This window comes from Poecilia reticulata, linkage group LG23 (assembly GCF_000633615.1).
Source record: "Poecilia reticulata strain Guanapo linkage group LG23, Guppy_female_1.0+MT, whole genome shotgun sequence".
NCBI classification, from domain to species: domain Eukaryota; kingdom Metazoa; phylum Chordata; class Actinopteri; order Cyprinodontiformes; family Poeciliidae; genus Poecilia; species Poecilia reticulata.
In genome coordinates, this window is record NC_024353.1 from 7510073 (window position 1) to 7527840 (window position 17768).

The 17768-nt window shown below is 39.1% G+C and overlaps 1 protein-coding gene across 1 annotated transcript in view; it reads right to left on the bottom strand.

Annotated features, from left to right (window-relative positions):
• LOC103459369 (rho GTPase-activating protein 8) overlaps positions 1-17768 on the bottom strand; it is a 53732-nt gene that overhangs the window by 32019 nt on the left and 3945 nt on the right. The window contains exon 2 of the mRNA XM_017302891.1: positions 13042-13165. The gene's annotated coding sequence lies outside the window, so the exon portion shown is untranslated. The remainder of the gene's footprint in view (positions 1-13041; positions 13166-17768) is intronic.

Here is a 17768-nt window from a genome sequence, read left to right on the forward strand (position 1 = left end):
TAAATCCTGATCCCTGCTTGGTATGCAAACACACACTCTGCTCTGTCTGTCTAAGTCTGCCAGACTCCTAAAGAGATGTGACAAGAACCTCAGATGGTCGTGACTCATGCAGCTGTTTGGAGAAAATCACGTCCGGAAGCAGAAAACGACGCAGGTTTGGCCTGCGTCGTTTGGAAAACAGCGTCGTTTGGAAAACAGCGTGATGGAAAACAGCGACTCCATCACTTCCTGTTTTCCATCAGGTTCATGCAGGAACAGGCAGCTAACGATACATTTATTATCACTTTTATTTTATTTTTATGGTCTCTATAGCACTGACATTAAATGGTGTTTAATACTTTATTTAGTTTTGTCTGTATGGATGTAGAAAGACATAAAGTGGTTAAATAGATAATTATTCTCAAGGTTGCACTTAAAAATTAGTTTGTAAAGTTTAATAAGTGTTTAAGCTTTTTACATTGTTCCTGAAAATTGTTTCTCTCTTTTCAAGGCTCAAATTTAGTGCTGTAAAAATTTGAAGTCTAACTGATATCTCTAGTTCTAGGATGGACAGACGGACGGACGGATGGACGGAGTGTTATTATTTTTATTAAATGTTGACGCTGTGTTTCACAGTTTGAACATTTTAAAATTATTCACATCTATAGAAAATTAAATGTAGAATTAAAAAACATCTGGAGTTTTTATCATTGGAATATTATCGTTCCATGAAGAACATTCAGCAGTCCACTTCCAACTTTAACCTGCTGGTGGCGCTGTAGCGCTCCGTTCAGTCAGAGAGACAGATTTATCTTCAGGAATATTTCTACGCATTTGATCCGTTTCTTGTTTTACTCCAGTTTTCTCTACTGAACTCCATCAGCGGCTCTGATCTGAGCTCGAATGTTTACATGTTTACATGAACGTGACGATGGAAGTGAGGAGGATTTTGTTTTGCAACAACCGGCAGGCGGAGGCGTCACACGGTGGAGGGACAGGCCTTCCAGGATCTGTCATCCGAGCCGGCACATTGTTTTCCCCGCGGCGACGGGAATGCTGCACTGGTGCTGCTGGGAGTTGTGGGAGTCTAAACTTAGAGGACTGAGCGCATGCTGCACCTGTCCTCCACCCGTCAGCCTGCCGGTCACACCTACAAAGAGCTGAGGAAGCCGCTTCGCCGCAGCTGAGCCGCCGAGGCGTTCATGGGCCGTAGGACGTTACGGCAGCAGTCACCAACCCAAACAGACTCTTCTGGCTTTATTGAACTAACTGAGAAACTTTTTACTGACAACCAAACTACAAAATGTCTTGATGTTCAAACTACGGCTGAAAAACGTATCATGATATAAGAGTTTCATATCAGTCGATAACAATAATTATTAATCATCGTTTTACATATTTGAAATACTGCCAAACTTTTCTGTTTTATCCAGTTTTCAGTTTTAAGCTCTAATGAGACCCAGTGGTGAATCGAGGCCTGTCGCAGTAATTAATAAATCAATTAATCACACAATAGATTAAAACAAGCTCAATAATTTCCATCTGCATCATTCATCAATTTTCTCTTTTCTCTCTTCCAAAAGCTGGCTGATAAAAAGTCTTCATTCTGGTCAACTGTTTATTTATTTTGGATATTTTAAATGTATTCCAGTTCCAGAGTTAAAACTTAAACTGCTGAAGCGCAAGTTACTCAGCAGGGCGTTGCTAGGCAACCAAAGTTGTGGGATACCTTGAAACTGCTTTTTACCCAGCAGATTGTTGCTAGGCAACCGAAGAGTGAGAGAGTTAGTTGATGCCGCTAATCCAATTTAGCTACTAAATAATTACATGATAAATTAAAATTAATTTTGGTGATTAATACTTTTTAGGGACAATTTTGTTTACAAAGATGTCATAACACATTTTATTTATGGTTTCTGTTGTGTTTGTTTGTTTTTTGTTGTTGTTTTTGGCTGTTGTGTTTTATTTTTGATGTTTAAAACATCTTCTAGTGTTAACTTTACAAAATTAAAGTTTATTGATCTTTAAGTGAGCAGGTTTCCATTGCATCAAACCAGCAATATTATTGATTATCACAATAATTCTGGGACAATTTATTGTCCAGCTTATAAAACACGTTATTGTCATGATACTTAAAATGAACAGAAACACTTTAACTAATAACTCTTATTTGCTAAAGGTTTTCTTTAATACCACCAGTTTTTAATCGTGTATTTTTATATTTATTCTAAGATTTGGTATCTAAAAAGGGATGCAGATGAGAAAAATCAGTTTGGTTAAATCTGTTTATTACACTTCAGAAAAGATTAAATTAACATGAAAAAAGTCATATGTTAGAGTTTAATCACAAACATTAACAGAGAAGCAGAGGATGAGTTATTAATGTATTTCTGACAGGTGAGAGTCAGTTTCTGGGAAATGAAGTCGCTCATATTAAGACGATATAAATAGTTTGAATTTGCTCCACATTTTGGGCCAAACATTACAAATGTTGACAATAAGTTTGGTGACAGAACCAATTAGGCGGCTCAGCGCTGAGTCACGACCGCCTCAGTGGTAACAACAGGCAGCCAGAGGCGCAGAGCAAAGATAAAATTAGATGATAATTGTTGTGCTAAAGGCTTCCCATTAGTGGCGTCATACATCTGCTGTTATTTAACCTCCCTCTGCTCATATGCCTGACAGCGTGTCGCTGTGAATTACTGCGCCGCTTGAAGGCAGCAGACACCTGGCTGCACCTGAGCTGCAGCCTCAGGGAAACGGGGACAAGCAGCTACAGGCTGTTTCTACATCAACCTGGTCATGATTCAGCCGCGTTGGAGGGTTTTTCCAGCATGAATACCACAGAATCTCAACTCAATTCAAGACCAGACTTTGACTAGGCCACTCTAAAACCTTCTTTCCAGACCGCAGAACATTTTTCTAAGGTGTTTTTTTGGCAAATGTGAGACGGGCCTTTTGGGTCAGCAGTGATTTCAGCTGCTGATGGGTGACATGGATTAAAAATATATTAGTTTTTTTAAATATCAGATCCAATTTCTACAACGGAGCATCAGGGCCATGCTAAGAAAACATAAATATCTAAAATTATGAGAGTAAAGTTGAAGTAATACAAGAATAAACTAAATAATATATTAGAATCGTCATAATAATATTTTTCTAATATTTTTCCTTTATTCTCATAATTTTTTTATTATTATTATTATTATTATTATTATTATTATTATTATTATTATTATTATTATTATTATTATTGCCCTAACATTGTGTCATAGATTACTGATTTTAATACATTTTTTTCTTGCTTTCTTTTCTTAAAAAGGAATTACAAACTAAGGAAAATATTTTGAAGACGTGGCTTTTATTTCAAACATTCCTTTGATAATTTTACCAGAAAAAATATCTTTAAAAAATTAGTTTTATTGAGAAAAAAGCTTCTGATGGGACCATTTCATTCCATGTCATTCTTTCTTCCAAACAGTTGTTTCCATGATTGTTTCAAAGTCCAGCTATCATTAATAATTTGATGCTGATGTGCTAAAAGATTAATTTATTAAATGTTATCTGCAAAGGTTTTAAAAATATAACTTCACAAGATACTCAACATTCCTTATTTTATTTTTTGGTTATTTTTTGAGTGGGAGTTTTCGGAGAATTAATACTTTATTGTCCTAATATTAGGACTTAATTCTCCTAATTAAAAAGACATTAATAATCACAGCCTGGCCCTAGTATTACGTCACACAGTTGACATGAATTCAAAATCCAAATAAACAGAAGCTATAAAAAACGCTTGTCAAACAAGATGGCCGCCCATGAAATGTGTTTTATTTTGAGTAAAATGTAAGTAAGTGAGACAAAAACCAGAAATTATATCTGTCAGTGTTTTATGAGAGCATTTATAGGGGAACCATTAGAGTTTAATTACAGCTGATGTGAGAATCAGTTGATCAGATCAGACAAAAGTCTGTTTTTATTTTCTATAACAAAGACAAAAGGCAAAATGCTGAGTTGTCCCCCAGGATCAGTGCAGGAAATAAAATGAGGTCTCAGTGTTATCCCCCCCTCCCTCCACTTCAGCTGCACGTAATTAGGTCCTTGACAAGGACGCGGAGTCCCCCATCTGAAGACTCTCCGTCCTCTCCAGCGTAAAAGCGATTTGACTGCGTGACAATAAAAGCCTTCACACATCATCCTCCTCCTCCCGACTCGGCATCATAAACCTTCATGTTCTGTTTGGCCACAAACTCCTCCATTTATTACAAACCCTTCATCACTCTCCTCCTCTGCTGCAGAGGCCTGGCCAGCTGTCCGTCAGCAGCAGCTAAGACAGAAAGACAAACGCTGCTCATCACCAGACACAGCCACGGCTCATCAGTCATCTCACCTACATTACCCAGAATGCCAAGCAGAAATGCCATGATGAATTACGTCTTCTAAGTTTTCCCTTTTCCCACAAATAAATCAGCTCTGTTAGCTGAACCCAAGCAGAAACTGTGACTGAAGTAAATCCAACAGTTAGCTGATTTCATCATTATTGGCCAATCAGAGTTCAGCTGCTGGCCAAGCAGCAAAACAATGTTTGGCCTCAAGAGGATAGCATTCACCTCTTTCAACATGTTAAACTTCTCATTAAATTTCAACATTATAGAAATAATTCAGCAGGTTAGCCTTGCTAACATCACTTAGCATTGTTAGCAAAGATGGCATTAGCATTCTCTCCTCGTCTAGTGTTTACAAATGACTTCAGTAGTAAAACTTTCTCGAAATAATTTCTAATGTCATTTACAAATGTTTCAGAAGAAACGAAATGCAGCACAGCTTTGTTAGCATCAGTTAGCATGTTTACAATGTTAGCAGTGCTGACTCAAACATGTTCATTTAACTTTGATCCCTATAAAACTCAGTTTTTGAAAAAAAGCAGATTTTTTGTTGTTAGTAATATTAAAGTAACTCATACTGAACGCCTCTAAGTCAGAATCCCGCCTAGACGTAACGATACCGTAGCGCCGCATCGCTTCGGTCGGACTCCGATACCCGACTCCGGTCGGCGRGGRGCGCCTBCCGKGRCTGGGCTGGGGCGTGGCCGGACGATGGTCACCCCTCTCCTATCGCGCACAGCATGTTCGTGGAGAACGTGGTGCTAAATGACTTGCAGACGACCTTACTATAGTTTACTATAAAGTTTATAGTAAACTTTATTTACTATAAATAAAGTTTACTATAAACTTTATTTATAGTAAATTTGTTATTCAAAAAACGTTTATCTTTATCAGTGCTACTAAAACAAAGTGCAGTGCATTGCATTCTGGGTAAATACAACCAAACAAACATGCTAGACTAGCGCTAGCAGAAAAAAATGGCTCATTGTCTTCTACAAAAAACAAAAGAGAAATCCTATAATCGCTCAAATCTGACGCCATTCCATTCTCATTCTCAAGAAGGAAGTTGCGATCAGTGTTTTCTTCAGAAGTTTCATGTTGTTTCCTTCATTAATTCTTGGTGCAGCGCCCCTACAGGTGAGGAGGGGAACAGGTTTCTCTATGTGTTTGGTTGCATCATGAAAGAGAACCACAGCAGCTGAAAATGTAACAATTTTTGCAATTTTGGTCCCAATCAGACCAAATCTACTGGACTATCAAGTGTGAAAATTAAAATTAAAAAATAAAATTTATTTAATTTCCCTTTGGGATCAATAAACATGCTAAGTGTCGCAGGACGTGGACTAGAGTTGGATATTTCTGGTCTGGTGTTTCTGGAAGTCATCAAGAATGCTGGTCACAACCAGCTCAATAATGATTGGTTCAAACAAAAAATCTGTTGGATAATTTTTTTTCTTCTTTCTTTTATGTCTGTTTTTATTTTAATTATGTAAAGCACTTTGAAATGCCTTGCTGCTGAAATGTGCTATACAAATAAAATTTGATTGATTGATTGATAGTGCACAAATGCACTGCGTTGGAGTCAGGTGTTAAAGGCCTTGTGTGTCCAATGACAGGCAGCAGAAAGCAGTACATATTCAGTGAGGAGCAAAAGAACTTCAGGGTCATTTTACTGAGTGAGAATATGAAAACATTTCAGGGATAAAAATTCCTTACATGGTGACGCCAAAGCAGCTCAAGAGAGGATAGACACTGCAAGTTTCAGCTGCAGGAGACCACAGGAAGTCCTGAACGTCTTTGCTCGCTCAAAGGGCGAAGAACTGTGACCTGAGGGGACCATTCAATACGTTGCTCTATGATCCGCTCGATAAACTGTCACTGGGATACGCGGGATATTTGCGGAGCAGTCAGCAGTCGTTCTGCTCCAAGTGATTCCTCCCTCAAAGACCTTGAACTACATGTTTGACGCGCTCCTCCTCCACATGCTGCATCGCTGCGGAGGACTTAGGTCACCTCTGATAAGTCCTCCGTGTACAACCTGACCATCTATAAACAGGAACACAACGAGACAAGATGCTGACCTTAAGGTACAAGATGTGACGATGTTATCAGAAGTACAGGACAAACAAACAGAGCCAGGTTTTGGACAAGTTCAGGGACAACAGTTTCTACACAACAGCTGCTAAAATGTTTGAGTCTTACTTCTGAGAAAGCATCAGGTAAGTTCAGAAAATTAACCTCTAAATTCCAGGAAAGTGCCTGAAAGTTTTTAAAAGCAACCTCTTACTTTGAAAAGCAGAAATCGATTCAGAAAATCTGTCCTTAAGACATCCGTTGAGGCGCCATCTTGGATTTAAACCACAGCGTCTCCATCTGCATCTCCAACTTCAGCTTCACATCCTGTTGCGTTCACTGAACCTTGGAAACTTTGAATGTTTTCTGCTTTGGCTTTATTGACAGTAAATAAATTCACTCTTTTAAAAAGCTAAAACTTCCAAGCAGATTATCTGAAGTTTTTCTTTAGAACAAATGAAGCCTAATTAACCGGGTCCATTTGGGTCGTAACTCATCCAGCGCCGCCTGTCAGTGTGACCTTCTATCCAGCTTTACGGTGGAGACACTTTATGAGGTAATTAGTGCAGCTTGCAGCTCTGCAGAGGAAGGAGCTAATCCACCTGAGTAGAGATTACTTTTATTCAGAGAAAAGTTATTTAATGGGAGTTCTGGTTCCCATGTCCACTGGTTAATCCCATCTGTCTCCTAGTTGGAATATAATCTTAATGTTTCTCTCTTAGCCACATTTTAAATCTTTTAAGTTCTTGAGCATTTCACAGTGATTTCTGGTCCAATTTTTCTCCATCCTGCCGGATTGATTCTCAATATTTTCACCAGATTATATCAAATTATATCAATCAGTCCCTCCAGTTTCTTGAGAATTATGGTGGAAATTCGCGCAAAATCAACAAAACCGCACTTTTTTGAGCTAATAATTTTGAGTTGGGAGTCAAACATTATCAAAAACTTTCTTGCTTGTACTAAACAGCTGCCTCAGATTATATATTATAGTCCATGATCTTTAAAGCGAGTCACAAAAAGTCGCATTTACCATCATAAATAAATGCAAATATCCCAAATATTTCCAAATTAGTTCCACAAACACTTTGATTTTTATCGCAAAAAATCAAAAAGTATCATAAAATCGTGGAGGGGCTGAAAAGATAAAATAATATTAATTAAATTTAAGAATTCATTGATATTTTAACAGTTTATGAACAAGTTTTATCAATTCATTTTGGCCCAAAACGAAAATGAGTTTGACACCCATGGAGTAAATGTAACCCAACTCTGCAAATATCTGGTTGGTAAAATTGGTTTTCATATATATTATTCACTTAATCTGACTGAGTTTGAATTACTTTGCAAAGAACAAAGAACTGAATTTCAGTTTCTCGATGTGTAAAGTTGTTAAAAGCCCAGAAGATTTGCAGCCGTAGAGCTGATTCCAGAAAATACCGACTCTGGAGAACGGAAAGAAATAAAAGCCACATGGACGGATGGATGTGCTCAGACTTTTCCTCGTGAAAAAGCAGATCACAACGGTTTTTCCAACTATTTAAAAGGAAGCAACAAGCGGGGTAAAAATCAACACTTTTTCCTTGAACATGAATGCAACAGGAGATGGAAAAATCTGGTCAAATAAAACAGTTAATGAGGAAAACAGTTCAGCAGTGACATTAAAGGACCCGCCACGGCGCTCTGCGTCTCAGAGGAAAGACTTGGTGCCGTTGTGATCGGAGGTTTTCTGCTGCCTCGTTATAATTGCCTCTGATTGGGGTCATCTCACTGCGGGTAATTGCAATAATTGCCTTCTTTCCTGTTCGTTCTGCACCGACTTTCAGCAGAAACAAAGAAAAATATTCATATCTTCTTCTTCTGTTTAGTAGCTGGGAGTTTTGAGCAAAAAAAAAAAGAAAGAACTGCATATAAGCAAAATTAATGTTTTATATTTTAAAAACAAAGACAACAGAACAACGTTAGGACGGTGCAGCAAAGGAAACTGCTATTTTTCATCTCTGAAACATTTCTGAGCGGATAAAAACTCTGCTTGGCTGCATCGCGTCGTGCCGTTACCTCCGGCGGCATTTTACGTTACCATGGTAACAAATTCATCAAAACGAGAAGCCAGGAAAACAGCAGAATGAAAAGACACAAACAATGTGGCCGATCCGTAAGGGCCAATCTATTCAGTCTGATTCTACGCTTTGTGATTTACTATCTATTTTAAATTATATGTTTAGAATTTATAATTGCACATTCTCAACCATTTCAAAGGTTTGTTGTTTATTTGACAAATCTATTGTTCTTGTCAATTTCAGTTTAGTTATTTTACATTACTTAGTTTAGTTTATTTTGGACTATTGACAATAATTATTAATAAAATAAGAGTTAATAAAATATTTCTTGTTGGAAAACATCAAACAAGTCTAAATGTAAAACTCCTGATTTCCTTAAATTATTTTAAAGAAAATTAGTTAGGATATTCCAATCAAAGTTATTATAGATAGTGATGGCTGCTGGTGGGAAAGATCTCCTGTAGCAGTCTGTATTACAGTGAATTTCAAGAAGCCTCTGACTGAAGACACTCTGCTTTCCCAAGGCAGTTAGCAAATAAATTTATAATTCAGTACATTTATGTCCTGAGTTTAAAAAATGAAATGTTTTAAGTCGGTTCAGGTGTTTTTCTGTATCGGTATCGGTGCATTCCAGTTTAACAGGAATATAACAGAAATCATAAATGTCAAGTTAAAGTTTGTAAATGCCAGAGGAGCGCGTTTCTACGCTCTGTTTCTGAGCTGAAAGCAGAAACATCCTGGCTGTGATGGGATGTGACAGGTCAATCTCTGCCGCTCAGCATCCGTCCCTGGGAGGTCCGCCCCAGGTTGCCACGGATACCGGCAGTCTGGCACGGCAGGGAAACACCTCCTGCCTCCTCCTCCTCCCCCTGAGGGAGCGAGGCTGAGAATTAATTCTCCTTTGGACCTTATTTCTTCTTCCTGCTCGGCGGCAGGAGACGGAGGCGATAAGCCGGCCTCGGTTAGCCGCTGCGGCCGTGATGCAGCGCTGGAATTACCTTTAACTGTTCCGCTGATGTGAAAGCGGGATGATGTATGTGAAGGTGATGACGGGGGCAGCGGCGGCGTCAGGCGGCTCTTTTACCTCCATGCAGGGTGAATAATAACCACTCGGTTCAGCAGCAGCGCTTTATTTCAGCTCACCTTGCAGCGTCCTGCTGCGGCCGCCTGAAGCCCACAGATAAAACCAGAACCGAGTCAAACAAGGACGCGCAGCGATAAGAAAACCCATCCTGCAGCTCACCGCACGCTGCTACAAATCATTCAATCTGTCAATTATCGACTTCTGTTCTTCTCTATGGTCTGTAGATTTCACTCAGAGGTGATTTTGTGCAAAAACACAAAATCTTACCATGTATTTTTTTTTTTTTAGTTTCAATTGTAAATACGTCAGAACCCTTCAAACTAGACAAAACTAACTCACAAGTAACTTTTCAGCAAGATATGGGAACTGTTATAAGTCAATAAATCCAAAACATTGTTGAAAAAGTACAAGTTGCCCTAGCAGATTATTTAAATGATCAAAAGAGATTTTTCCCATAATCTATAACGGGTTGTCAAACTCGTTTTTGTTTTGGGCCAAATCAAGATCATGATTCCAGGGCCGATTGTGCCAGAATATATTGATAAAACCTCCTAAAAACAGTTTCTTAAATCCATTTCTTAAAATTAAATAATCCATCCATCCATCCATCCATTTTCTTGCACCCTTTTTCCCTCAGTGGGGTCGGGAGGGTTGCTGGTGCCCATCTCCAGCCAACGTTTCGGGCGAGAGGCGGGGTACACCCTGGACAGGTCGCCAGTCTGTCGCAGGGCAACACAGAGACACACAGGACACACAACCATGCACACACACACTCACACCTAGGAGCAATTTGGAGAGGCCAATTAACCTGCCAGTCATGTTTTTGGACTGTGGGAGGAAACCGGAGTACCCGGAGAAAACCCACGCACGCACAGGGAGAACATGCAAACTCCATGCAGAAAGACCCCAGGCCGGGAATTGAACCCAGAACCTTCTTGCTGTAAGGCAACAGCTCTACCAACTGCGCCACTGTGCAGCCTAAAATTAAATAATAATTTAATTATTTATTTATTTACTGAACATCTTTTCAGTTCCTCCAGAATTTCACAATTGTTTTTGTGATTTTTTTGCAATAAAAATCAAAGTTCTTGTGCTACTATTTGGAAATATTTGCGATATTTGCACTTATGACGATAAATGCGACTTTTTTATTACTCGCCCAGCCCTAATTTCACACCAGGGGCCTCCAAGTTGGTCTCGTCTTTTTGGTCCCAGCGTTCCCAGAGCGTTCGGACGCTGCCGCGCCAGTGACTGATGGAGCTATTCTTGCTGTGGTGACCCGTTACGTAAAACCCAGTCAGACCCTAAAAATAAGAGCTGGCTTTCCAGGACGTTCATTGTTTGTTTTAGTGCAGCAGCAGCAGGAATCCGAAGCCCCCCGACCACCCGGCCTGCGATCCAGCGCGCGACCCCTCCCACATTAGTCACATTAGAGCTGGCCACGTGCGGCGGTGCATGAAGGTTATTGACATTTGGCTCAATGTGACGACGGAGGGAAAGATCCAGGAAGGGCTCCGTCTCCAAACAACAAATAGGAACCAGGCAGAGAGCCAATCAGCAGACAGAGATCCAAAGTAAATATAAAATAATGACAGAGTTCACAAATCTGAAAGTTTGCGGAACTTAAATGAAGAAACACATCTTAAGTCTTTATATTTCACATTTTAATCTTCTGTCTTATCAGTGTTTACTCAGATTTTAGACTTTTTAAGACCATTATGAATGACATTTAAAACCTACATCATGTCAGACATTTCCAAAAATATTGCATATTTCATAAGTAGTGCCTTTTTGCACAGAATGGATGCAGCATCAAACGTGAATCAGTGGCAAGAAAGACGCAAAAAGACAGGACCCTCTGGTAAGCTAGCTAGCGAGGGTTTATTAGCAGCTAGTTAGCAGTAGCATTAGCCACCTCCAATCACAGAATATAATGAAGATATTTGTGTCCGACTGAAACTTAAAGAAAAATCCAACAACTAAAATAACGACATAGAAAATATGAGATTAAATAATTCTGCCAGAAAACTGCAAAACTGCTGAAACACTGAAAACGTCAGAGTTGCTCTTATGTGTCATTGAGCAAAAATTATCAACTGACAGTCCACAACATACTGTCTTCAATAATCTTTTTTAATGGCAAAATATTATCAAAGATAGAGGAGAAGCAGGTCGGTCGTCAGGTCGATACTTTTAAAGGGCCAGTAAAATGTAAAATAATTTTTTTTTAGCTTTACATGATATTAAAGTTATTCCCCCATAAAAAACAAACCTGAAGTGTTGCTTTGATTCTTTCACGCATGTTCTCCAACTCCTTTAGTCTCCATGGCAACCATTCAGCTGTGCAAAATGTCTGGGTGGACTTAGCTCCGTCTTTGAGACGTAGCTCCTCCCCCACTCAGCTCCTTCAGACTAGCCAGGAGCAATTAGCCAACACCTGGGGGAACTGAGCATTTGATGAGCTCATCACAGGAGCTACTTCTCAGTGCAACGCTGGTATAAACGCTGTTAAAGGGTTAATAGAGGAGCCAGGTTATGATGACTTCCTGAAGGTGGAGTTTCAGAAAGAGCCAGAGCGTCTTAAAGAGACAGAGACCCAATTTCATGGCGTTAAATTACAATGTAAAATTTCTTTTTAATCAAATTTGATATATGCAGCATTTTTATAACAAATGAAGACAACATAGTTACTTTATTATGCTATAAATGTGCCTAGAAATTACATATTACCGCCCCTTTAAGGTTTTCACTAATTAATATTAAAATCTGTTTTTTTCACGTCCCACTCAGAACCACTTCCGATTACGTGCTTAAAGTGAAACAAGAAAAACAACGCGAAGCAAAATTTATGTTCATCCTTTCAGGAACAGGAACAAACATGATCCAAACGTCTGTTTGTGCGGAAAACCTTCAGTTCCTGAGGTCGACCGCGTCTTATTTTGTCTCTGGCAAACCCGTCTTCAGACCTGCAGCTCCTCACATGAATAATCGCCTCCATTAAGGCAGGAAACTGAGGCGCTGTCATTGTTTGTGCTGCTTCCCTTTGAAAACACCGTAATGACACCCTGACAGTGAATCATGAGCGCATCGAGCGTGTGATTACAATCTTTGCCACGCATTCTGACGAGCCCGCCGTTACGCCGCAGCGCTGTTTCCATCGGTTGTGATTTTATACGATGGCGCCCGCGTGCGCCGGTCTGACGGCTTCACCGGCCTGCTAACGGAGTCTGGAGAGAGGTCACGGCTGCATGTGTGAGGAGGCTTTTTATAACAGCAGCACACAATGATTTATTTCAGGGATTTGGAGAAACAGCAGGGCTGAAGGTGAGAACAACCAGACAGGAAACATGATCCTTTTCACTGATAAAGACTGGATGGATTGATCGGAACAGCTTTGACCGATTGGTAAAACGATGCACACCTGAAACCACAGAAACCTACACAACTGAACCTTCAATGTTACCTGATGCAGCAGGAAACTATGTCATCTCTCTGCATGCCGGCAGTCTGTGGGTGACCTGGGTAATTTCCTAATGCGTCCCAGTGGAAAGGAGCGATTCCTGGGTGAGCGCTGAGGTCACCTTCACCTGCAGATGTGTCCAGAAAACAAACAAGGAAAACCAGTTTACTGCTGCGCCACAGCTGCACAGATGCTGAGAGGAAAAAATACTTGAAACTGAGATTCATTCACAAGTTAGAGTAAACCTTAGATAAGAGAGGAAAAGCAATTTTTAGTTTTTGGAAGTGTTTATGCTTCTGTCATGATATCTGTGTTTGATGGTGGACCCAAATGAAGATGTGGTAGATGAGGCAGATGAAGAATGTTTTAATAAAAAAATATCAGAACTTAAAAAAACAAAGAAGAACAGAGGGAGCCAGAGAAGAACAAAAACATAAATCCAGGGTAAACCAGGGAAGGGACGGTTTACCCTGGAGGATCCAGCAAGGAGTAACTGAGAATGAGTTGAATATAAACTGGGAAGGTTGATTACTGAACAAGGAGCAGATGGCTGATTAGAAACGGGTTGCAGGTGTGAGGAGAGAGAAAGAGAAGCACTAAAGAATAACTTTAGGAACTAGAATCACAAAGGAAGGACTGAACTAAAGTAAATAGAGTAATCTAATAAAGAGAAACTAAGGAATACAGAATAAACAAATATCAAAACAACACAGGATCCTAACAGCTTCCTGTTTCACAATGTTTGTTGCTGCTATTAAGCTAAACTGAAAATATCTGGAACTGCGATTGAGATGCCCATCCATCCACTGCCTTATCCTCTGCACGGAGGAACACGGAGGGCTGGCAACTTTCTCCAGCAGTCATTGGGCGAGAGGCGGGGTACTTCCTGGAAAGGTCGCCAGTTCATCACATACGCACAAACTCACACCTAAGGGCAACTTTAGAGAACCAATTGGACCTTAATACCAGAAGAGATTAAGCTTTTCTAAACACAGCTGTGATAACAGGAAGTCCTCCTGAAGCCTGAAATACTGACACTGAGCAGAGAAACTTTAAACTTCACAGGACAGCAGACTGACCTCAGTACAGATTATACTGAAAAATATATATATCATTTTTCAATAACACTTTTTCTATGTTTGGTTTCTATGATAGTAAATCTATTTTTGTGATGTAGTTACCAGAGGCCATGTATGGTGCATCAGTGTGACATAAACTGGAACTTATCAGATTGTTACCCAGGGTCTGTGTGCATCTTGGTTAAGTATTTTTTTATTTCTAATTTTATTTTTACATGTTACAAGCAGATAACTTGGAGAACGCTGTGAAAGTTCAGTTTGTAAATAAAAAATAAACAAATTTTTTAACTATAATTATTAATGCTGGAGCTCCACAGGGTCGTGTATTCAGCCTCTCCAGCTTTTTAACTACCATAAAGCCAGATTGATAACATAAATGTCTGCTTTATTTATAAAAACATATCCATTTTTAGCTCATGAATAATTGTAAATTATACGCAGATGTTTTGTATCTGAATATCTTTTTATACTTGTAGCATTCTCATAAGCATTGGGGTGGAAACATATATTTATTTACTGCAGATGCATATTTTTATAATTGTAACAACAGAAAATATGACAAATACTACCAAAAATATTCTACAAAAAGTTTTATAAAAGTACCACAAGCTCTATAAAATGTGTATATGGTTCTATAAGATCACTGCATTTTACCTAACATGGAGGAAAATGAACAAAGACAAAATATTTTAAATGGGATAAAAACAAGGGAACTAAGCAGAATGAAAAGATGGGGATATTAATGTAGAACTATGATATCCTATTAAATGTTAGAATAAGACTTATTTGTGCACTGATTTCACATTTTATTTGTTTGATGCAAACCCTAAAAAGCAGCAAAAACGTCTGACTTTACAACAAGTTTTGTTTTCCTGTTGAAGATTCATTCAAACCACAAAGCCTAAAGGTCTGTAGAACTTCGTCAAATTAAGTAAAAGTTATTATTTCAGATTAACAGATTTTAAAGCAGCTGCTCAAAGTAAACCTTCTTCTCTAATTTTACCTGATCTGGTTATAAAGCAGCTGATCCCAGATCAGTGTCTGTCAGCAGTTTAAATGAAATGAAAACGAGGGAAACCGCTCAGCTGCTGCGGCGGCTCATTTACATTGGAGTGTGGGATTTCACCAGTGGGGAGGTGTCCCACTTTACGTCCAGTGTTCAAGTCATTCATGTCCTAATTCTATTTCACGCTAATTCAGTCTCATGTATGAAGCATCTTCACAGCAGGAATGGGACCAGTAAGCATCTGCTCCTCACACTCCTGAATTATTGCTCAACATCTCTGTTGACGACGTTTTCTAAAGTAAATCTGTTTGAATTAAAGCAGCTTTTTATGAAATACCAAGAAAGCAGCACTTATCTCACCCTGATGAATCATGAACGAGCCTTCAAATTCTGCCTAAATATTGATAAAATGTGGCTGTGGCACAGTTGAGCCTTCATCCTACATAAGCTGGAGTTCTGCAGAATAAACACAACAAGCTCCTGACCATTTTTCAAACCCAACTCCTCTAAGTGACCCAGAACTGCACAGTTCAAACCTCCGGCTCTCTATCATCCATTATGGTGACAAGGATAACTTTTTCAGGCTGGGAAAGTCCTCTTTGCTCTGTTTGGGCATTTAAAGGGGCAGATTTAATATTTTAATCCCAGGGGTGGGTGAAACAACCTGAAGACGAGGTGACTGTGTTAGAATGTCCCATGAAGTTTAAAGAGGCCAAAATTATGATAAATAACAAAAATAAAATTAATTCAGGTCTTATCTTTGGACAGAAGGGGGAATAATCAAGAGTCATGGCTCAGCTTCACTTATTACAGCTAGAAACTAGAGATCGGGCCCAAAATCTGTGTTTGAACATTCACAGACGCATAAAGACAGTTACAAACTCAGCCTTCTGTCATCTGAAGAACATTTCCAGGGTTTAAGGACTAATGTTGCACCAAGATCTAGAGAAACTCATCCATGCATTTATAGTTCGTCGCATTGATTAATGTGACACGTCTGCCTAAAAAAATCAATCAGATCCAAAACTCTGCTGCTGGAGTTCTGACTAAAACCAGGAAGAACATCAGCCCAGTCTTAGAGTCCTTCCACTAGACTTTAAAATACTGTTATTATGCTATAAATCACTGAACAGCTTAGCACCAAACTACATTTTCAGCCTTCCAGACCCCTCAGGTCTGGCAGAAGCTGCACGGAGAAACAGCATTCAGCTTCTATGCACCACAAATCTGGAACAAACTTCCAGAAAACTGCAAAACTGCTGAAACACTGAGCACCCACCTGTTTAGAGCTGCTTTTGAACCATATTAAATGGGACATTGATCAACATATTTGATGTGTATTGATGATTTTGATGAAGGTTTATCAGATTGGTGACTATATGACATTTTATGACTCTTTATTTTTATGTTTTTATGATGTATAGCACTTTGAATTGCAAAAATGTGCGACACAAATAAACTTGACTTGGTGTTAAGAGTTGCCCCTTTAAGGTTTAATCCAGATGTTTATCGTTTCCCAGCGACTTGAAACATTTTCTGAGCTGCAGTCGATCAGGAAAGACGGACCGGAGTGATGTTTCACCAACATGTGGAGGGAAATGTTTCAAACAGCCAGCTGGTGTGTGTGAGTGTGTGTTGATGTTGCCGGCGATGAGCTCACAGCATACTGGGAATGAGCTGGTGTGTTGCTGCAGTTGCTGCAGCCAGCTGGGGCTGGGATTTCGCCATGAGTCAAACGATTTGGGTCGCAGTAATGAGACAGACACACGGAGAGAGGATGAGTAAGAAAGATTTTAAAGTGGATTTGGAAAAAGGAAGACAGGTTGCTGCACCAAATTCCCTTGAAGTTTCCAAAAGGTATAAAGGAGCTGATAAGCAGCTGGTGCAACCAGCAATAACTCTCAGTTTTGCTTTTCCATCTGGCTTTAGCATGATTGGTTTTGGTTTCAGTGAAGTTTCTGCAGGTTTCACCAACTCAAATTTAAGACTTCTTAAGAGTTTAAAGATCATTATGAATGGAATTAAAGACTTACATCTCCATAAAAATATAAAAATACTTTTTAATTTATACATGATAGAAGCTGAGTCAGGTAGTTCACTAATTAGCAAGGGTGTGCTAGCAGGGAGTTAGCGGTAGCTTCAATTGTCTCGAGTCACAAAATGCAATGAAGATATGAGTGCAACTCAAACAAAAAAAAATCGTAAAATATACAAGATCAAATAGTCCTGTCAAGACAAATTGCAAGTATTTAAGGTGAACTTGTATTTTTAAAAATGTAAGACATTTAAGTCCTTAATTGTAGATACGTGACACCTTGGGAATTTTGCAAGGCAGCATTTAAAGCTTTAAACTCGAGAAAAGAAACTTTAAAACCAATTCCAAAATAAAATGTAGTGAATACCAAACCTGATGATTTGACCAGACAGGTAAAAAGAGCATTACAATAGTAACAGTAATAATGCTAGTAAACAGTAGAAGGCGCCACAACACGAAAGCGTTTCCTTCCTTCACAGCTGTGAAGGAAGGAAAGGAAACAAGGAAGAGTAAATATAGATAGATAGATAGATAGATAGATAGATAGATAGATAGATAGATAGATAGATAGATAGATAGATAGATAGATAGATAGATAGATAGATAGATA